Source organism: Culex quinquefasciatus, chromosome 2, assembly GCF_015732765.1.
Source record: "Culex quinquefasciatus strain JHB chromosome 2, VPISU_Cqui_1.0_pri_paternal, whole genome shotgun sequence".
In the NCBI taxonomy this organism is placed as follows: Eukaryota; Metazoa; Arthropoda; class Insecta; order Diptera; family Culicidae; genus Culex; species Culex quinquefasciatus.
Window position 1 is genome coordinate 204,766,750 of NC_051862.1, and position 23,794 is coordinate 204,790,543.

Sequence of the window (23,794 nt, forward strand, 5' to 3'; positions counted from 1 at the left end):
GCGTTTTCGTGCTTTTAGAGGGACATCTTGGTGGAAACGCCGGCGAACTAGACTGGCAGGTCTATCGATGGCAACGGAACACAACGCCGGTTGGACAGGCGAGCTTGCTGGGCACGAATCGGGGTACGGTCTGCACCAGGTCCATGCTCGAGATTGAGTTCGGGCTGACGAGACGGTGATGGAACTACCGGCGGCGATAGACACCGAGTCCGCAAGAAAGGTTGCTTGCTGTTCCAGTAGGGCGTCATTATCGATCACATCCACAAATTTGGGCCCGGCGCGCACGTCGAAGGGCTCGTTGATTGCAGTTGGGTTGTGCTTTTTCTAAGGAGTTAAGCGTCGATTTATTAATGTTTCTCCAAGATAAATAATTCAACCTTACCAAAAACTTGCTTTGTTGGACGAAGTTCGTGATGTGTCTTCCGTGGTCTCCAGTGCCCAGCTTTTGTTATGCGGGTTACCCATGAAAAGGCTCCAATTGTCACTAGTGCTGCCATCTTCAAGGTTACTTGGATGACTAAATTGATATCACTCAGAAAAAAAAGAAAGTAAAAAGAAAACATTAGAGTTAGAGCAATTTTCCTGAAAATTTAAAGTTTGCATATGATTTAAATTATTGTATCTTCATAATTGACTAAAACTTATAAACAAAAAAAACTATTTTGTATTACTGGTTCGTCCACACGGCTAGCCATATGAAAATGGCATGTGAAAAATAAGGAAATTAAGGAATTTATTTTTGAGCGATTTTGTGACTTCGACAAAATAGTTTGTATTAATAATTTCGAGAAAAATTAGAATCCTGCGCTCCAATTAATCGCCGCAGAAAGATATCGTCGCAACGCAAAACCCTAGAAAAGACAAGAGCAAGTAGGCTAACACAAAAAAAATTGTTGACATAAACTGACAATCTGGGAAAATCGTGGGGGCTTGTTTAGCTGGCTGGTGTTGGCTTGTTGGTCCTGCCTGCTGTTGTCTATCTTCGGCGCTGGAAGCAGCGGTTCTGCGGCCCTCGCGGTCAGCTTGGTGGTATCCAGTCTCCGAACCAGGTCGGATGGACGCGCAACGGACGTTACTGGCTCCGTCGGGCAGGTTTTTCTCTCGTTGGCAATTAGCAGCTCAAGTATCTGCTAAACCGGACTTGTCGTGAGAAGATCTTCTTAGACGGTTAAGACCAGCGTCCTAAGGGCGTCATCCTTGAACTTCATGGTGCGAGGAGAGGACATGATGGAGTCATTTATTGTTTCCCTTCCCTTTGATGCTGGTGGTCTTTATAAGATTAGATGTGGAGAGCCAAACGGGACTCTCCCTTTCTAAGTCGATACGGACATTCACTCGTGGAACCTCCAGGTTCTATCATCGTACCACTGACGAAGTGATTGTACCGTAGTGACCTGGTAACTGGCCCGGCGGTCCATGCTGGCGCTGACATTAAATCTCCCCTGGAGACCGAGCAGTCAGTAAAGACATCCAAGGACAATTCTGGTCCCGACGTGAAGGCAATCACAATTCTTAGTTGGCATCGCTCTTCAATTGATCTTTGAGCTCGACCTCACCTCCGGAGACTCACGCGGTTCTGACTTTATCAGAAGAGAAAGATAACCCTACAAGGATAATCAGAAGAAATACATCGTCCACTGGCACACGCAGGGCTGCGGAGTCGGGTCATATTTCAAGCGATTCCGACTCCGACTCCGGCTTTCTGAGATTAGCCGACTCCGACTCCGGTTTTCAGCTCCAACCGACTCCGACTTCAACTCCATCCTACCAACTCTAGTCGACTCCGACTGATACAATTTAGCCAACTCCGACTCCGACTCCAGGTCCCCAAAAATACCCGACTCCACCGAATCCGGCTCAAACTCCGACTCCACAGCCCTGGGCAAAAGAAGAACAACCCGAACCGGAGGCTCATAACTATCTTACATGGCGCTGGAGATCTTCAAGTGGATTTGAATTGATTTCGTATAAGAATCGTGCAATAAAAAGAGATTGATAACGATTAATTCATGCTGGTTTGTATTTTTTAGATTTTTTTCCTTCCATATAAAAATACACGCGGAAAGTACTTCACCGACCGGGAGGCTCATACTGACGACGACAGTTTGGCTTGGGTGGCTGATTTTTTTGACGACATGTTGATCAATGGAAAGGCCCGTTGAAGCTCTGAATCAACTTGCCACCTGGAGATGTGACTGTTTGCTTCAAATATTCGGCTGCGTTAGAAATCAATCTTATGTGGATTTTTGAGCACACACATGTACTTCTTGATTAGGAAGTGCATCTCACTCTGCATCAGCCAATGTGGTAAAGTGACGGCAACGGGCCAACTAAAAGATCGTTGAGGTCCCAGAAAACTGAACCATAACAAACTGGAAATTAATGGTCTGTGCCCAGCTATTCATGTTGGTTCCTCAAACTGATGTCCTCCACGGTACCCTCCATGATTCCTGCATCAGAAAAAGTACATACATTCAATTAAATGTTTCTTTTTATGAAGAAAACACTAAACTACCGACTGCATTCAAATATGAAAACAAACCTGACACCTACGGAAATTGAACACGATTGCTACGATGGATTAGAAAAACGCTTGCGCTCTTATCTTAGGGACCTCTTCAAGATAATCACCAAAACTGATTATTTCTTAGGACGCGCAATATAACTAGGAACATTTATAAAGAAGATTTCACACTATTCAAAAGAATAGTTTTATGTTGCGTCTTTTGAGCCACAGGAAAAACGGGCAAACTTTGTTATACATTTTTTGTAGATCAAATTTTTAACTAATAATATGTTGACCCTTTTTTAATGACAAGTGCGGGCACTGTTTTGTAATGATTTTTGAAAAAAGTTTCACATAAATGTTTCAAAAATCCAAATCATATCAAACTTTTTTTTCCATAATTTTTAGTAAATCAAATCTGTAACTACAATATTGAAGAAAAATTGTTTCGTTTTTTTTGCGAAAAATAATAAAAATGACTGCGCAGGCTCAACCCAAGGAGAATCATGAACTCTGGGGTTCTCGAAAATATTTAAACAGGGTATAGAAAGTCGCACTTGCATGGAACCCAGTAATTTCATGCAATATGTACAAGGAACTAACCACCCTAATTCTCCATACAAACTTTGGAGAAAAATCATTCGGCTCTCTCCAAATATTTTTGAAAATTTCAAAGTGCGCCTGTTTGGTCAGTGTTATCTTTATTTTTAGGAGGATCAGAAAATTTACGTAAAATTTAGGTTATTTTAAAAAAAACCTCTATTTTACTGTTCCTTTATTTAATCTTTACTCGCAGTAGGTATTTGAAAACAGTGAACTTTATGAAAATAATTTAGTTTTTACTTCAGAATGCCAATTTTTAAAAATGTGTCGTTTTATTTGAAAAATTACTTTTGTTTTATCCAGAAAAACAATTGTGCCCTGCTATTTCTGTCGCTCAAAAGATGCCAACTTTTGGTGAAAATGAGTTATTTCATAAAACAGATTATTTTAAATCAAACAAGTCTTTTGAAATTGAATTAGAAAAGTACTGTTTGTGTTTTGCAAGCTACGTTATGAATTGCACCATTTCACATTTAAAACAGCGTAATTAATAACTGATTTCGACACTTTTTAATTCGAATGCGTTTGAATTAGCGAGCATTCGAATTAGCAGACATTCGAAGAAGCGAAATTCGAATTAACGAATCCGCTCTGTATAGCAAATCTCAAGGTTCCAAGAAAGACTGTCTGTTCACACTTCTTTGGCCCATTAACATTGTTTTGCTTAAAATAGTAGGGCTTCCAGCTTAAAGTCACTCTTTGCTTCAAACGTAAACAGTCACAAATGTAAAGAATTTTAACTATTTGTGAACAAATTTTGGCTGTTTGTCTGTGTTTACGTTTGCGTAAACAATCGTATTCATTTATTATTTTAATATTTTCATTTTCACTTATTTTTAATACTAATTGTACACTTCAATTGAACTTTTTCAAGGAAATTTTCACGCAGGGTCAGTATTTCCACGACTCAATAATTCTTCTCAACTGATGAATTCTCCACCGCGGTGCACCGGTTTCGCGCACTAAACTTACCTCATCAAATAAATCGTGTTCACTTAAGCAGTGGTTCCGGATCCACTTTTGGCCTCACACGGGAACCACTCTGGGAATCAGACGATCGTGCGGCGAGCACGGAATCACCGGCGGAAACTTTCCCGGCGCGCGAAAAATAACTGACAAAGCGAGCACAGCCTACTGCGATGAAAACGAAACGTCAAGCTGGTCACGAAGAAGAGCGCACTATTTTAAAGAGGACGAAGAAGAAATTCTGCGCTTGACAGTACGGTGTGCGCAAATATCACGCATACTAAAACATAAACAAAATCGTGTGATGCAGAATGCGGTGGTGTTGGTGATTTGGAAATGCTTTGAACATCCGATGGGCATAAATTTGAACATCGGATGGGTTAGGGCGAATGAGCATTCAACGTTCACCGGAATTTCTTTGCGTGTAGCTTTAGATAGCCTTTGGTTCATTTATTGAATAAATATGTTTTGAAAGGAATATTAAAAGAACAATTATGGAGTTTTTTGAAGAACAATTAACTTTTTTTTGGAAAATTATACTTTTAATATCAAACTGACAGTTCTATAAAGATATGTAAATAGCAAAAGCTTTGGCCAAATCAAAAAAGCATTTTAATCTAAAAAGTTATTATTGTCACCGTTAAAAATCCGGCCTGATAAAAATTCGCGAAGAAGGTCGAAAATCCGTAGGTAAAGAAAAATCCGTATAGTTAATAGCCTTTTATAAGAGACTTACTTATTAAAAATTATGGTTCATTAAAAATCCAAAGCACAACAATGAACAAAAAAACAATTTTAAATTTCTCTTAGGCATTCAAAAAACTGCTGCCCTTGTTTAGATTGAAGTTTTGATTATCACCAATTAATAGTATTGAGCTAATTCTATGATTTAAGCATGACATGCATAACAAATATAATGGAAATATGGATTTTATTACTGTTTCAAAAATATCCCGGGATCCCGGGAATTCCTGGGATTCCAAAAATATTTTTCCCATTTCCCGGGAAATTCAAAAACCGGGAAAATTGGACGCCCTATATGGGACAAACTTCAAATGCGTTTTTCTCAGCTTGCTGTTTTTGCTATGGGAGATTTATGCGAACATGGGCAGTAGACATGTTTGAGTTTATTTAAAAAAAATGAAAATATACAGTAAAAAAATTGCATCGCAATCGCAAAAAGTTTTTGTTCTCGTCAAATCTTACATTTTGTGAAAACTAATGATTGCAAAACAACTGCATTTTAAAACACCTTTTCAATCAAATGTTGAGGATATGGTTTGTTATTTCAATTTTTATTTTTTTTTGTGCGGTCAATAAATTTTTTTTCCAACTGTCATGAGTTTGAATCCCGAGAGAAGGCTTCTCAATAAGTCAGTTCATAAAAGGGTCATTATAAGTTCCGAATTAAAATTGAATACTGATATTTTTGCAATTATTACAGGTTTCCAAATATAGTTTCACTCACATTGAAACGTGTGGAATTGTTTTACTTATTGAGATTTTTGAACAAAATCTGTGTATTCTAAAATGGGGATCAAGAAATTGATAAATCATTAGTTTTTACCGCAGTGTAAACATCTGCAAGTGAACTGAAATTCTGCGTTGATTTGGCTGTCAACTTGGTTTGTTTTGAAAATTTTAGAAAAAGTCAGCTGAAAATTCAAGGCAACCTTTGACAACAGCCAAAAATTTGTTCTGCGGTTGTCATGCGGCTGTCATGCGACCATTATCTTGCGGTCGTATCACCGCGCGTGAACTCTTATTATTAACGCCCGCAGTAATATAAAGATTAATTTATAATAAAACATAAATTTGAAAAAAATATGATAAATCTTAATTTTGAAAAAAAAACTTAATTTTGAATCAAAAATTCACCTAGCGGGCCACGTTTGCCCTGCGAGCCATTCTTTGGACACCCCTGGTTTACAGAATTGATGACTTTAAGATTACAAAATTAAGAAACTTGATCCCAATTTTTCCGCAATCACTAAAATTACCTATAATTGAAGTAATATTGTTTGTGACTGAACTCGATGACCATTGATGTCTTAAATATTATTAAAATCATAAAAAAATCGTGAATCAAGCACAAAGCCATTGCAATATATAAAAGTGTTTGTATTTTCCTTTAAAAATTTTGGATGAAAGGATCTCTTGTAGCTTGCTGGGAAACCCTGGCCATCGAAAAATTGTTATTATATATTTTCGTATTACTTTTGAAGAATGGACAAAATTTTTCTCAACTTTTATACATAATTCAGTGTTAAAAGTCAACCCTTCTTGTCTGTGACACACTCCGTTCCCAATTTGCATGGTATGGAACTCTAGAAAGCACTCGGTCTCCTCCCAAAGGTCCAATGAGACGCCGTCATTGTTGGTTGTCCGGACGGAGGACGTTAAAGGACAAACGAACAGAGCAGCAATGGAATGCAACCGGCAACCAGGACGACCAGTGCTGCGCGATCGGAACGATAAAGCTTAATTGAGCCCTGAGGGACTTTGAATCGACAGCACGACGGCGGATTAAAGTGAGGGAGAGAGCAAAAGTTCGCGGAATAGATTGGAGTTTTTTTTTTCAGGATCTCCGTCGCAGAGCTCGGGAATGCAATAAAAATTGAAAGGACACATTTTCTCGAGCGGGATTTTAACTTGAGCAACGGGTGGAATTCCTTTCGCTGTGTGATTGGATGAAATTGGTTTATTGGTGCATATTATTGGAAAAAAATGATTTTTACCTTTGAAACTAAAGTGATTGGAAAAGAAATTTCATTTTGATTAAGTTGGGGCAAAAGTTTTGGACGCCAAAAGATGCTACCAAGAACTACTGCAAAGAAACTTCTAGTAAAGTTCCAACTACATTTGCTCGCTGCACTGACTGCCATTTTATGCAAAAGGAACAACTTTCACCCTAGCGGCAGCGTATGCAGTGTTAATTTAAATGTTAATTTCTGGTTCCCAAAGTCCCTTCTGGGAACGGATTTGGTTCTCCTGTGCCAAAAGTGTGTGTAGTGCTGGGAAATCGAGCAGGAATTTTCGCTTGCCCGTCACGTACTCGATTGGTTAGAAGTTGGTGACTTGGAAGTCAGCTACACACGATTCCACGGGAAATTAGTTCCACGTGGAAAGTTTCCTTTGCAGGACACAAATTGGAGCATTTAGCTGCTACAACGAGGAATCCACTAATGATAAACGAGCACTAATTATGGACTAAGGACGGAGGAAAGGGGGATGACTTTGGATACGGAAGTGGCACTTTTGGCGTCCTGGCCTCAGGGAAAATGAGATTAGTTGGGTTAAATATTTGCCAGTCATTTGTCTCAATTTAAGCTGGGTGAATCATTTGCTACATTTGCATGAGTATGAATTGCTTTTTGAAGGAAATTTTTCATAATTCCCTCAACAAACCATAAATCACACTTCAGATAATTCAACAAGCAAACATATCAATTACACAACCGCTTAACAACCCCAACCTCCTCGTCTAAAGTGTCTCGATAGCTGTTGCCAGCTCGTTGCCAGAAGAAAAGGATGAGGCCTTTGGCCACAAAGTCACCACCGAAGCACGTTCTTCTGGTGCCTGTACGAATCAGCACAAAAAAACGACCCGGAAAGCCTCATCCCTTCCAACCAATTAAGCTTATGACACAATGCATGTAGGCAAAGTGTTTCGAACCGGCTTTTCCATCCGGTTGTTACGACAGGGTGATAATGGTTTGCAGATTTTTCAGCATTTTCCATCAAACCACTCAAGCCATCACCACTCGCTCTCTCGTTGGGGGTAAGACACCTGCCTGAGCCAGACAGGACGGGCGTTGGAAAATTCTGAGAGACAGGATTATCCCGAAGGGTGCCACTCAGTGGTGATTTTAAGGGGAGTCATGTTACGATAGGATGGAAAGCTGATACTTTGCAGGGTTCTAGATGGATGAAAGTATATTAGATGTTGTTAAAGTTTAATGTTATTTTTGGGGGATCTTTTTCGACAGGAAATGACTATGAAAAGGTTTGGGAATTGAAAATTCAAATGAAACATACTCGCAACACATTTTGGCAATTGCAGAAATTAATACTGAGCTTGCTAGTTCAAAGAAAGCTTAACCCCCTGGTACCCGGGCAGACGGTAATAACAAATTTAATAATATTTCAATAACAAATCCTGTTAAAAAAACAAAAAGTGTTATTATTTTATCCTGAACTTCAACTTCAAGAAGAAAACCCGAGCAGACGGAAATAACTTGGGAATAACATTTTTTGATATTTGAAAATACTAAGCCAATAACATTTTATTTTATTTATAACAAAATTTGTTATTCGTCGTTATGATTTTTTTGTTATTGAATTGTTATTGTAATAACAGACTTATAAAATTTTTAGTTATTCTTCGAACAAATCTTTGTTATTATTTTTTGTTATTTTAACAACTAATCCGATCATCCCAATAACAGTTGGGGTTACTCTTCTATAACAAAAAATGTTATTCCAAAGTTGTTTTGGCTTTAAACCAATGTCAGATCAATAACAAATTTTGTTATGATAACATAAACTGTTATTAAACCTTTATGCAAAAATTGACTTTTCAGGAAGATTCCATAACGCTTTCTGTTATTTTGACAGAATTTGTTATTGAAATGGCATGAATTTTGTTATTACCGTCTGCCCGGGAAAATAATAACAGTTTCTGATAAAATAACAAGATTTGGTATTGAAGTGTAATTATATTGAAAATGTTTAATAAAACGCTAATAAGAGGAAATGTTATACAAAAACACTTCCAATAACAAGATTTGTTATTCGTTTGGTATTCTGAAATAGAATAATATTACCATAAATCGCACAAATGGAAAAGATTCTAAGTGTCCATAACACAATCTGTTATTATTTTTTCTTTTGTTAAATATGTTTAGATCTTTGGAATAATTTTGATCAATTTCGTCTGGGTCATTATTTTAGTCATGAAATGGGGTCCTAAATCTAAAATTATTCTAAAAAGTTGAAAATTTGAAAGTTGATTTATTTTGTTATTGGATATACCCCCTAAGGGGCTTTGCTAAAATTGGCTAGAACTATGGGATAATTTTGACCAATTTCGTCGGGGTCATTATTTAAGTCATGAAATGGGGTCTTTAAGCTGAAATTATTCTAAAAAGTTGAAATTTTAAAAGTTGATTTTTTTTATTATTTGACTTTGCTAAAATTGGCTAGAACTATGGGATAATTTTGACCAATTTCGTCGGGGTCATTATTTTGGCCATGAAATGGGGTCTTTAAGCTGAAATTATTCATAAAAGTTGAAATTTTTTTTTAATTATTAGACTTTGCTGAAATTGGCTAGAACTATGGGATAATTTTGATCAATTTCATCAGGGTCATTTAAAATTCATCCGATAAAATTAAATTAAATTTTGTTATATTCCCTACGAGAATTGATTTATTTATTGATAATTTTTGAAATGTGAATAACAAAAACTGTTATTATTTTCACAGAACCAAGAAGTCGGAGCTGACGTTGAAGTTCGAGCTGGAGTGAAACCTCGGTGACTGCATCGGATACAGCAAATTTTCAGCAACTTTTACTTGGAGTCGGAATCTGTGAAGTCAGGTATTTTTGGAGAGCTGAAGTCGGCGTTGACGTCATATCCTGCATCCAGAGTCGGAGCTGTCTTCAAAGTATGGATTCAAAGTCGCTTCGAGGTACTCGACTCTGCAGCCGTGAATAGTTCAGAGGAGTTATGGCAACTGCAGGTTTATTTGCAAATTACAAATTAACCAAAACAATAACTTTTTTTGTTGTTATGCTGCTCCACCTCTCCGCACAAAATAACAAATCTTGTTATTCCTTCATGATTGCAATAACAACATAATAACAGTTTAAGTTATTCTTCAAGCAAATCTTTGTTATTGATTTTTGTTATTTTAACAACTAATCCGATCATCCCAATAACATATTCCGATTTTCTCACAATATCAAAAACTGACCTTCCTAAGTTATTTCCGTCTGCTCGGGTAGTGACTCCAAAATTTCAAGAAAATATTTTTCGCGACCGCTCATGACACAACTCAACTCCAAATGTTGCATCGCACTCCGTTCGAACGTTCAACTATTTCGCAGAAGGCACATCATCCAGTAATTTCTGCTGTTTGTACCCATAGCAAGCACCGAAAGCACGGGTGTAGAACCATGTGTGGCATGCAGTTTATGTACCACACGATACCACCACCCAACTCAACGCAACCCCTTGTGATGCTGTTGTTTAAAGTTGTCATCAACGAGGAGGTGGAGGTTGTTTGTGAAACAAGAGCAAACAGTTGAACCAGGCGAGCAACCGAAGCACAAGACACATGCTGTACAGTGATCCTGGATCACACACATCACGAAACCAAACACACAGTTTCGTTCGCGTTTAGGAACACATTAGAAACCACCACCACTATCACAGAGACGTGACTTGATGAGTGTCACGTGGTTCCAAACTCCCCCCAAAAAGTTCACGCCATCAAACTCGAGTGTCAGCCAGTTTCCCCCCCGAGATTCACAGTTCCAAAAAATTCAATTAATCGATCCTTGTCGCTGTCAAAAGTTTGCTTCTTCTCTCATAAAAAAGCATTATCGCTCTTGTGGGGGGAAAACCTCACTGCGGTGTAGCAGCATGAGTTTATAAATAAACTTTAACCGTCCAACCAGCTAAGCAACAATGTCTTTTCTTCGTTAGTCGTTGTTGGAATTTTGTTCGAGCAGCTGCCACCATTATCACAGTATTATCGTTCTCCGTATTGTCGTATCAGGTCCGTTCGGTTTGGTCCCCGAAAAAAGTACAATGTTTAGTGAACACTAATCGCACAAAACAGAGTGTTATTACTTTCGATGGTATTCAAGAGACATGATAAGAAAGTTGTGGAACATCATACTTTTGTTTATTTGGCATAAAGAACAATTTAAATTTCTTACACACTTAGATTTTTTTTTAAATTTTACCAAATTTCTGTTGTACGATGAATATACTTCATTACCGAATTTCGATAAGTTTCTACCGAATTCGGTAATTACCGAACTTTTCAGCAGTTGAATATTCGGTAAACTTTACGGAATTCGGTAAACAAATCTTAGAATGTATATATGTATATGTATATATATATAAGTCTTCCAGGGCAAATCAATAATTTTTCATAAATGAAATGTTTATTTCTAACATTTTCACACAGAAAAAAAAATGATGGTAATATTCATCAGGAAATGGTGACAGATTTTGTGGCAAAATAAATAATAAATTTTACCCCAGAAAATGATGAATTTTCATCAGTTTTTGATGAATATTCATCAGGTTCACATTTTTATGTAATATTACACAAATAAAGAGGTAATATTCAACCTACCAAATTTTCAACATTCCAAAATTCAACTTTTTTATTCTGTGCATAGGATTCTGGCAGGCCAAGGATTGATACCTAAGAGCATGCAATGGCACTGACCTTGTTGCGTGCTCTTCGGTTGACGTCCAGGTAAAGAACATTCTGGAAGAAGCGCAACTAACTACTTCCGTAGTTCTGTTAGATCATCCGAATTATCTTGATCAGAACAGTATAGCTCTGGTTCCTTGCAAGTGTCCTATTTTCTTACCTCCACGTTGGCTTGGTTTTCATGATGACCTAGCTGGTAGCCTGTGGAAACGGCTCGTAAACCTTTGACCACCGTGGGTCAGAGTTGAGACGGCTAAAAGAAAGGGGCGCGACAATGTGGGAAAGGGAAGTAATTTGTGATTGTAGACGGTATTGTTTTGATTCGCAGTATGTTGAGTCAACTGCTGTGGATGTACCTGAAACATCGCACAACGGGGTTTCTCTTCTCTTCATTCTCAGCTACCACCTATCTCCTATTTTTATTTTGCTCTACTGATAGTCACTTCTTCACTGATTCTTCTTTTTAATATCCATCATTTGATTTTGATTTCACTAACTTTTGATTCTCTTATCTCTCAAAGCTTTTCCACTTTTTTTTACTAATTAATACTGCTGTAACAAACTTTGTTTTTTTTTTCTTTAAATTATACTTTTCCTTAATGTACTACTAATATCAAGTCTATTTATCATTTGCCTAATGGTTTTGGTTTTTATTGCGAATCTATTTATTTAAATAATTCTTTATGCTACGACACGAATGCCATAGCAGTGGTAAAGTGTCTTTAATAAAACTAATAATAATAATTCTTTATCTGTCCTATAAATAATCGTTACTATAATCTTAGCTTATTTTTTTCTCTATTTATAAACTGTTGTCTAATTTTACATCTACTACATCCAGCTTCTCATTTTTATTCTTTAAAATGCAATCATCATTCTCTTTCTATTGATTCTTGATATTTTTTTTAAATATATTCTCTTTTACTGTCTATTGTTTTCAATCTTCACCCTTTTCTTCTAACAAGTGAGGTTTTAGCCCTTACTCAATTTAACACAAATATTACTATTGTACTTTTGGTAAACTTTTATAACATGCTAAGGACCAAAAATTGTAACAAAACACCGTGACAAAAGAAATAGCAACATATAAATACAACTCAACACTACACCCAAAGGAAAAATATATCTCAAAATCTGCAACATTGGATTTGCTGCAGAAAATGTCATATTTTATAACATTTTTTGCAGCAAGCCCGTAGATCATTTTTGCCCGCGTGTAAAAATTTCAGCGATCTGCAGTTCTCACCAACACATATAATACTGGCCCGTCCCCGAGCAACACTCCAAAGAGAAGCATATGTTGGTGCTCTTTCACTCACTTTTCATCAAGCGTCCATGGCGCGGTGGTAGCGTGTCGGATCAATAACCAAGAAGTTGGTGGTTCAATCCTCGTTCTGCTAAGTGTTTTTTTGTGAAATACAACCAAAAAGCCGTCGGTAATGTTGATAATTGTCGGTAACGGGCAAAAATGTCATACTCCTATATCGCAAAAAATGCATGAGGACAGATTTCATGCAGATTCTGATATACTTTCATGCCGCCATGCATCACAATCATGCGACTGCCAGTTGGGTGTAGGAAGGATTTCAGGAGAAAACAATACACCAGTAAAATATCAACTAGTTTTTGGATTCAAACTAAAAATAAAACAGTTTTTGCTTTAATGAGAATTGATAGGCACACTGTAAATGGTTGTGCGCTTATACTTACATCAAACCCTACGCAATGTACCACCCCCGGCCGAGTTAAAATGCGTAACCGGAAAAGAAGGTGTGCATGCCTGGCACGAACACCCAAAGCGTGTTCTAGCGTGTTGCTCGTACTGACTCAGAGCAAGCGTGAGATGTAGATGTAAGGGCAGTGCGTTTTCGTCGGGAACCTAGTGCATAAGATCGGTCAAGGCCCGTTCTTGCACTGAAAATTACGAATTGCGAATTTTCATAGGATTCTGTATTCAAAAAAAGTCTTTTTGCATCACTAGGTATGGTAATATTACATCTGGGAATGAATAAATCTCTAACCTCTAAAAATGTGTCATGTTATCGCTTTTCGTGCACAGAAAAAAAAGTTGAATTTTGGAATGTTGAAAATTTGGTAGGTTGAATATTACCTCTTTTTTGAGTAATATTACACAAAAAATGTGTAAAAATGTGAACCTGATGAATATTCATCAAAAACTGATGAAAATTCATCATTTTCTGGGGTAAAATTTATTATTTATTTTGCCACAAAATCTGTCACCATTTCCTGATGAATATTACCATCATTTTTTACTGTGTACACGAGAAAAAAAGTTGATTTTTTATGATTTTTTGAAAATGCCATTTTCTTGTATTAAGTTTTTTGTAAAGTTTGATTTTTTCTTGATCTTAATATTGGCAGTTTTTTATACACGGAAAGGGGATCCATCGCCAAAACGCGATAAAATCCGCTAAAACTAACGGAAAAAGTTGCTAATTTCTTAGCCAGCAGAAAAATTACCTGGAATCGTTCATTTTTTCGCTGGTTTCAAACTCAGTCAAATTTTATCGAACCAGTGAAAACATTTACTGGCTTAGTAAACATTTTCGCTGCTTGGGGGACTGGTTTCGCTAGAATCAGCGATTAGTTTTGCTGGTTCAGGAGAAGTCCCAGATTTCTGGCACTGAATCAGCGTTTAGTTTCGCGGACGTCGGTTTTTTTCCGGCGTCTTTGATGGATTTGAATTTGCTCAGCCGCTGGTTTCAGCGAAAAAATTCGCTAGTTTAGTGAATTTTTTAGCAAATATGGCGATGGATCCCCTTTCCGTGTAGGTCAACTTTTTCGAAAACCACTGGAAATAACGATCTCGGCAATTTTGGGATTAAACCACTGTGTTCGTAGGCGCTGTCTTACTGTGAGTGTCATTTGGAAATGTTAACAAAAGTGTTTTTTCTTTCAAAAGGTGAATTTAAATTCTAATAATTATTATTTTTATAGAAAAGAGCCGGAAAAAATATAAAGGTGTTTTTTGTGGTTATCTCAACTATTTGAAACATAGTTTGCAGGGATGACCGTATCTTGAAAAGGGTTTCAAGACTAGCATTTAAAACGGTCAAATGATTGAATTTAGGCAATTTTCATTTGTACAAGTCGTACTTTTAAATTCCTATAATATTAATGCTGGAGCTGTTAGTTAAACTTTTGCATATTCTTTTAAATATTGAAAATAAAAAATCATGATAACCAAATTTCCATAAAATCACATCTTAAAGCAGCACTACACCATCATAAACTTGTTGACCCACAACATCTTATGATGTATATTTCTGGAGTTGTTTTTTTTTTTTTTTTGAAAAAGTCCAATAAACCAAATTTTCAGTTTTTGCTTTTTGGGTGTTTTTCAATACCCCTGACTCAAGGTGGTTTCAAAAACACTCAAAAAACAAAAACTGGAAATTTGGTTTATGGGACCTTTTTTAAAAAAAACTCCAGATTTCTCCTGAATCTTGCCGGCAGACTATACCAGCTCTCGATACAAGGTCAAAAGACTGTGTTTATTTTGTGTCCAGGAAAAAACCCAAAAGGAACAAGTTTCTTCTTCGTTAGTCTTGATTTTGCCCCATCTTCTGTGAGGTTCAGTAAGTGTGTGTGTGTGCGTTAGTAAGTTTGTGTAAGCGTGTGGTTATTTTCCTGTTATTTCTGGCAGCTGGAAAAGCATCGACAGACCGCACGGCGAGTTGGAGCTCCGGGCGGAAAACCATGATTTCTGATGTAAAGCTTGTCAACAACAACACAACCGCAGGGCCCCTCAAGAGCTTGCAATGGCTATGTTTAATTGTGTTTATATTAAGGTAGAGCGAGTTTGGTTCGAAATTAAAGTTCAGAGTGATTCGTACAAATTAATGTGGATCGCCTTCATTTTGTTATCTTTACTTGAAAAATAAATATTTAACATGTTGCACTTCACTGTAGTGTTGTTATCACCTGGTTGCTCCACTTCAACTCCTGTAAAATTAATTATCAGTCCCCAAATGAACAAGGCAAATTCACAATCTTGTAAAGTTGTGTGCTGTTATTATCAGCCGAAATAGCTCAGTTGGGAGAGCGTTAGACTGAAGATCTAAATGTCCCCGGTTCAATCCCGGGTTTCGGCAGTTCTTTTTTGGTGTTTATTTATTTTTCTTTTTTTTTCAGACGATTTAACAAATAAGAAACTGCATTGAGTTGCTACTTGATGATGAAAAAATATATTTTGAGATTTGCCGAAACCCGGGATTGAACCGGGGACATTTAGATCTTCAGTCTAACGCTCTCCCAACTGAGCTATTTCGGCTGTTGAATTTCACTAGTGAAATTATTTTTTTCAACCTTATTTTGAAGTTGAATTCAACACATTTATAGTCCAACTTATCGTCCTGATTCAACAATCTCAATTCCACAAAATCTCTACAAATCATTACTAATCCTTCCAGCTTCCAATTTCATCCCACATAATCCTTCCACCACTTTTAAATCCCTCCCAAAAGGACTCTTTAGCTTGCATTTAATTCCACCTCCCAACAACAACAATCTCTCTAAATTGAAATCTACGTGCGCTTGGTGAATCATAAATTTTAATTTTCCCAGCTCCTCGTGTCGCCATTACTCATAGTGCTGCTTCTTCCTACTTCCTTTTCCTCCTTCATCCATCTGCAGCCGCTTGCATTTGTCACCGTCGTCTTTGGCACAAGTTCCGGCGCACTTCCAAGTTTTCCCCTTCTTGTGAAACTTGGCGGGAAAAGGGTAGTTGAATCCTTAATTTATGGCACCGAGCGGGATGGCCAACGACGAACCAATCTACGCTAATCAATCTTGATTTAAAGGTGCTTCGGAGGCTTTAAATGGCAGAGGTCGACTTCATTGGTTTGGTTGGTAGGGGTGGTAAATTGAACGAATTAAAACAAGATATTTCAATATATCATGTTTTTCACAAGAACTTTAAATGATCATAATGTTTGAAGATTAAGATTGAGATTGAGATTTTTTTTTAATTTTTTTAATTATAATTTTTATATTTTTATTTTTTTATTTTTTATATGTGTTATATTTAAAAAAATCGCCTAAATAAATAGTAGAACTATTTTTTAATTAAGACTAATGCAAATTTCATTTCATGTTCCTAACAAATTTCCAAAAAGTAAAGGGCAAAAACATGTTGCTGAAATTTTAATTTTCGTAACAACTTAAATAATTGAGAGCACTTGAAGACTTTTGATAGATTTTGAGTACTAAAGACATAAAAAGAGATTTTTTCCATAAATTGATTGATGCAGTATTTGTTCGGTAACTGGGCTGAGAACGTAGCCCAGTCACCGAATGCTGCTCGCTAACTGGGCTGAACGAAAAATAACGAGGGGAACACCGATGCATAATATTTTCTTGATGAAATATAAAAAATAAAAGTTAATCAAATTTATTTACGATGTTTACTTTTCATATTTCTTCAATTATGAATTGAAATGAATTAAAAGTTTGAAAAAAGTTTTTATTATTTTTTGAACATGTTTTGCATCCATTAACCCCTCGGTCATTTCGGTTTGTTTTGGTTTTTTGACGTTTGTCTGCTTTTTAACTGGGCTACGGCCCAGTTATCGTGCGCCCAATTAAAAAGCAGCCCAGTTAAACAACGCCCAGTTACCGAACAACTACTGCATTTAAAAATAATTTAATACCATAACTTGCCTTTTTTTTCGTCATTTTCAATTTGGTTTTTGTTAAGTCAAACTTTGTCCATGAATTCTTTATGTAAAAAAACCACTATATAGTGCAAATAAGATTTTCTGGTTGATGTGCACTGTAAAGTATTTTAATCGCTTAGAAATGCTAATAGCTTCAAAACTGAACGCTTTATAAAAAAATTAAAGTCATTTTAAAGTAAAAGTTTAAAATTGTTTTAAATATTTCATTTCGAAAGATACAGGTTTTAGAATGTTTACTTGCGCATTTTGTATGACCAGTATATAGCTTTGTGATACTTTTGGCTATACAAATTTTATTGTTGGGCTGGAAAGTTAAAATTCAATTTAAATTATTTTTGTCTCCTTTAAATTTGTACCAGCTTAAATAATTGATGTTAAATATATTTAAACAAAATAGATTTTACTAAAAACATTTAAAACTTTGATGAAAGTTAGATTTTGAAAGTTTGTTTTTTTTCTGTTAATGGCAAATGCCCTTTTCTTACTTGCGAATTCAAAAACAACAAATTCTTAAACCAAATTCCCCCCAAAAACATCCCAATTACAAGCTACTTGTTCAACTTTCCAACTATAACACCCAACTTGAATCTAAACGTTAAGGTAGGTCAGCGTCAAGCTTCGTATCGCACCACCACAGCCTTTCCGACCTTTGGCTGTGCCCGGAAATGCTGTGGCAAGGGCACTCAGCCCATTTGCGTCGATCAACCGACCGACAACGGGCAGCCAAGACTTCCGCCAAGAAGCCACAGAATTGCACAGTAAAAACAAAAATTTAGTGTTTTTTTGCGCGAAAATATGTTTTTATTTGATGATATTTTTTAATTCGTATGATATGAGGAATCATTTTTGTATAATTATGATGCAACACTTAGATATAGTGTAATTTGAAATTTGCTTTTAAACTATTCGTCAAGAATAACACTACGCTTCACCCTGTCCCTCAGCTTGGCAAAGCACCCCTTTATAGCTAAGTGGTGGTGGTATGAAAAGGTTCGTGACACGCGTGCAAAGCTAGTGGAAAATAATTTTCCTTTTCCTAATGAGGTGTACTGAGGCGGCTCACCCAACACTTGGCTCATGACCTGCGGGATATTTTTTTTAACTATTTACACTAGATTACAGAAATATTCAAAATATTGTAATTTATTTAAAATTTCTTCAGGTTTAACAATTAAAATTAATATTAGTTTTCGAAAAAAAGTAAAGTCAAACCAAAGTTTCCCGGGAATGGCAAACGCTAAACCAACCAACCACCCAACCCGCCAGCTGCTAGTGTAAAGGATTAAAATAAATTAATGCCCTGGAAAATTCTTGCAACACGAGTCCGGCAAAAGGGTTTTTCCAACAGCACGACGACGACGACGACACGCGGAATGCGATTAGAGAGAGCGGATTGGCGCGGGAAAATTTATTGCTTCTCGGAGTTCTGACCAAGCCATCGCTCCCCCCCACCCTCTTTCCTGAAATTGAAACAGATTGGCGTGCGGAAAAGCTTCCCTCTAACACCCGGAAAGTGGTTTTAATAGTCCGTGACGGGATTAATTGGGATTGGATTCATTGGCCGGGGAAAAGCTTTTAAAGCAAACGGGGGTGTTGAAAGTATTAGCTGGATTTGTTTGGCGATTGATGGTTTTGCAATGGGCGCAAATTTGAAAATTTACAAAATCCAATAATTGTATTTTTTGGTTGTTAAAGTTTAAATTAGGCCTATGCAATTTTTTTCAAAGTTCAAAGTATTTCCCTCGGCTCTGGCTGGGATCGAGGGGGAGGGGTTAGAAAATAAAAAAAATACATAAATAATGAAATAACAAGCCATAGTTTTAACATTTGCATGGAAAAAGTGTTCTAAAATGCATTTTACACTAGTTCACTGCCCATGATTGCATAAATGTCCCATATGCAGTTTGGTTCAAAATCGTGTGCTCTTTCTAAAGAGCCTATAACATCCAGTACTTTGTTTCGTGCAAACTTAACACGTAGCCATATGTTTGGGACAAACTTCAAATGCGCTTTTCTCAGTTTGCTGTTTTTGCATATGGGACATTTATGCGCAAATGGGCAGTTCAGATGTTTTGCAAGCATTAGTTTTCAAAAAATGTAAGATTTGACGAAAATAAAAAATTAGCGAGAAAAACATTTTGCGATACTAAAGATCAAACATTTCCAAAATTCAAACTATTTTTAAATTAACCCTAACATGCTAAAAATGATTCATAACGCAGGAGAATGCATTTAAAATTGATTTCAGTTGATTGCACTTCAAATTTCATTGAAATTTTGATCCAATCTAATCTAATCTAATCTAACACAAACGCAGCCAGTCCGATGAAAGCATGCTGGAAAGTCTTGTGATTATATTACCCCCCAAGCACTTTTCTTGACATTATTAATAATCACTGTACGTCCGAGAACACCCAAAAATGTATTACAAAAATTAATGCGGCCAGCACTACTGTGTTGTGTTTACCGCAGAGAGGATTCTATGAACGGATCACATTTCATAGATTCTAAGGGGAGGATGGATGCGTGGACAAACCGTACCAAACGCTCCGTTTTTTTGCAATATGGTTGTGAATGTCATGTTTAGTGTTATAATATTTAATTAAATTGAATATAATAATTGGATAAAATCAATATCAATATCAATATATTTTTATGCATTATATTACCTTAACTACCAGCTGAAAAAAAATTAATAATTTAAACTAGACACATGTTTTTTTTAAGTTGAATAAATGAATTAAGCGGTGGTAGGGAATTTTGGTAAGAAAACCTGAGTAGAATATTGAAACGAGGATTTTGATTTTGACGCCAGACGAAATCATCGGCCTCCGAGAATCACTGCTCTTGTGGGGAACCATCGTCCTCAGCAAAGGTTCTCTCCTATCAAAGTACGACCCCCTTGCCAGTCAAAGTCCCGTGTCCACGGAAAGCCGCTTGGGGTCACTCCTTGTTGCTCCTCTCAAGACCGATACGCGATAACTCCGCGTCCCGAGGAGTCAAATCAGAACCACGCACGGAATTTGAACCAGACCTTTCCGACGACTTTTCCAACCCGAACATTAGTGAACACAACTTAAAATTTATAAATAATATTACAATTTGAGCTAATATTTAAACGAAAAATGCAGAGCAGAATTTATAAACGGCAACACACGTGCGTGGCTTACTTCGATTCTCCTTCAAATTCCATTCAAATTTAAAGTTTAAACATATTTTTTTGCCCCCTGATTTTTCGGGTCGACTTTGAAGGGGGGAAGACAAAAACTTTCAATACAATTTGTACAGGCCTTATGAGTACATTAAATTATATTATCGCTTCACTTTAAATTGGGAAAGACTCAAAAAAAATATTAAATTTTGTTGTTTTCACTAAAAAATATTGCAATTTCGATGTCGGTGTGCTCCCTATCTAGATAGAACAAGAGAGCACACGGGCATCAATTTGTTAACGCAACTCAAGGAGGTATTAACCTACGGCAAACAAACACACAAAACCACACTTTTTGACAGTTTGTCAGCTTTGTTTGCAAAAAGAGACATCAGCCTGCATACATTTTGCCATGTATGCGAGTCAAACACGAAAAAGTGAGAGTTTGTTTGTTTTCTTGCCATAGCCTGATACCTCCTTCACACAACTGTTTCTACATTCCCGTTTCGATTATCATGGAACTTTGTTTTAAAAGTTAATGTTGGACTCCACTCCACGCTGTTCATTTTTCGATAATTTGTGATAGAGGAACCTGGATAGACATTCGGAGTCAAAAGAAATTTTATGTTATAAAGAGCACTTTGTTGTTTTTTTTTTCTGAGAGCATGACGGAGGGGCAGTACGATCCCTTTCATTTTTGAACATGCAAAAAAAGAGGTGTTTTTCAATAATTTGCAGCCTGAAACGGTGATAAGATGGAAATTTGGTGTCAAAGGGTCTTTTATGTAAAATTGTACGCACCATTTGATGGCTTACTCAGAATTCCGAAAAAAAACGAATTTTTCATCGAAGAAAACACGAATTTTTTTAAAAAAAATCCGGCATTTTCCGTTACTCGACTGTAAAAAATTTGAAACATGAAACCTTAAGGGAAATTTAATGAACTTTTCGAATCTACATTGAACCAGGAGGGTATTTTTTCATTTAAAGCAAAATTTTCCATTTTAAAATTTCGTGTTTTTTCTATCTTTACAGGGTTATTTTTTAAAGTGTGACAATATTTTACAAAGTTGTAGAGCAGACAATTAAAAGAATGATATATAAACAAAAGGGGTTTGCTTACAAACATTACGAGTTATAACGATTTTAAGAAAAAAAAGTTTACATAAAAGTCACCATATTGACCATTGTCCTAAGTCCAATCCTTGTGAAGTTACAGCGGTTTTAAAAATTAAAATGTTGAAAAAATAGGTTTTTTGATGGTTTTTGGCAATTTCTATATGACAGACTTGATTTTTCAGTCTCGAAAATATGTTTACCGGAAAGCTCGTCCAATTTCTCATAAGTTTGTCTTAAACCGCATTTCAATTGAATGTATGGGCTTACAGATAAAATATCATAATTGAAAACATAATATTTTTTCAGTGTAGTATAGTAAGCTGGATAGTAAATAAGCTTAGGTATATCTGTAAGCCCATACATCCAATTGAAACATTAAAAAAATAATGACAATCTTATGGGAAATTGGACGAGCTTTCCGTTCAAAATATTTTTGAGAATGAAAAATCAAGTCTGTCATATAGAAATTGCCAAAAACCATAAAAAAAACTATTTTTCCAACGTTTTTTTTTACCGCTGTAACTTAGGGCAATGGTCAATATGGAGACTTTTATGTAGAATTGTCTGAAGAATCGATTCCCGCTATCGGTTTTAGCAAATTTGGATGTTTAGAGCACTTTTGAAAAAACAGTTTCAGTAAATGATTTTTGTATTTTTTTAGGTGAGTTGCTCCATCCTGCATTTTTCGTGATTCTTTTTGTGACATCTTAGACTATTTTCACAAAAGTTTTGAACGAAGAAAAATCGTTGCCTCACCTTCAAATTTGACTCTTAAAAATTTAAAAAATCTCATAAAAGTGGAGTGTTTTTTTGTTTCAGTGTATTTTTTTCGGAATGCTCATCAAATTTCCTACAAGTTTGTTTTTGACCACTTTTTGATACGATAAAACGGTTTCGAGATACAACTATATAATATTAAGAAATACAAAAATATTTAATATATTTAATATATATTTAAAACACTTACGCCCTTCTCAAATGTCATTATCGAGTGTAACTGGCTCCATATACACAAAAATGGCTTATAAAAGCGTAGGATAACATGTCTACAAAGTTTCATTGAAATCGGAGAGGGTCGGGTATAACCGATTCCCTATTTGACATGGAATTGCTCTGTATTAATTCATGAATTGGTTCATCTCTTGGCTCTAACAACACTTTAAAAACCTTTTTGTAATATGTTCAGTTTCAACTGCTTGATGCATCAAAACACAGATAATCCTTCTTTGCTCAAACTTTTTAAGTAAACACCTCATGAAAGTCTCTCTGCATCTGCTATGATGTACTGATTTAAAGGATTTAGAAAAAAAAAACTTTCATTTCATGGAACGTTACAGAATGAAATCCTTTCTGTGGCCACACATAAAAGATCTGGCCCGGGCATCTAAGCAATACAATAGAGCTGTCTGGAGCAGGCTGAGGTATTTCAGATGGTTCTCCATCGAGACTTGCAGAACTTTTAATCTCTTAAAAGCTTGCACTTCGTTATCTACGGTGATGGTTTGTTACTCTTCGTTTATGAATTGGACTTTGGAATTCCATTCAAAAGATAAGCACTAGTTTGAATTCACGAAGCTTAAATTGATTCAAAATATTTCAATTCAGTGAAATTTCATGTACTGTATTCAATTACTTAAATTTCCATGCTAATACAAAACAAACTAAAACAAAACGCACCAGCCGTGATTTCCATTCAATTTCACTTTTCAATTCAAACAAAAATAAACCAAACCGTGGTAATGTCCTCTCGCGCAGTACTCCCACCAAGTACTGGGTACAAAAAAAAAAAAAAACCGGTCGTCCCCCGGAGAACCATGGACTTCCGCCGAGTGCAGTGTAAACTCTAATATTTATTCACTATACAAAATGCATCGCAGCAAGCGTCTGGCTGTTTTTTTCCTTACTATTATTTCAGAGAGCTCAGCAAAGTTAAACAATGGCGTGCCAACATGAGTTGTCCGCGATGAAAAAAAAGAATAGAAAAAGTTAGGGTAGCAAACAAAGTTGGGTGCACTGCTCCCATTTCGTTTGCTGGAAAATTCAATGATTCATGCCGGAGGTGCACCTATGTTGGGACTAAGGGTTTGTTGTTTAATATTTTTTTGTTGTAAAGTTAATCTTCAAATGAAATTTAAATTTATTTACATCAAGAAAAAACTGAAACTTTCTGACGAAAACAAACAAGTTCAACGAAAATTCAACTTGACTAAATTCACGAGCAAAACTTGTAGCTAAATTGTAAAGTTTTGTTTTTCGCCATGTTTTCTTCCCGGAACATTTTGCACGTGTCCG

At 36.2% G+C, this 23,794-nt stretch overlaps 1 protein-coding gene, 1 long non-coding RNA gene and 2 other non-coding genes across 4 annotated transcripts in view; 1 reads left to right on the plus strand and 3 right to left on the minus strand.

The window, feature by feature from the left end:
* Positions 1-23,794, minus strand: part of LOC6034348 (putative odorant-binding protein A10) — a 61,080-nt gene that overhangs the window by 5,000 nt on the left and 32,286 nt on the right. The gene's annotated exons all lie outside the window — the stretch shown is intronic.
* LOC119767252 lies at positions 188-4,193 on the minus strand. Its single transcript, XR_005277416.1, has 3 exons — positions 4,082-4,193; positions 383-531; positions 188-324 (listed from the first exon to the last, which is right to left on the minus strand). It is a non-coding gene; the product is annotated as an uncharacterized LOC119767252 (long non-coding RNA).
* On the plus strand, positions 15,576-15,648 carry Trnaf-gaa. Its single transcript has one exon. It is a non-coding gene; the product is annotated as a tRNA-Phe (tRNA).
* Trnaf-gaa lies at positions 15,755-15,827 on the minus strand. The gene has a single exon. It is a non-coding gene; the product is annotated as a tRNA-Phe (tRNA).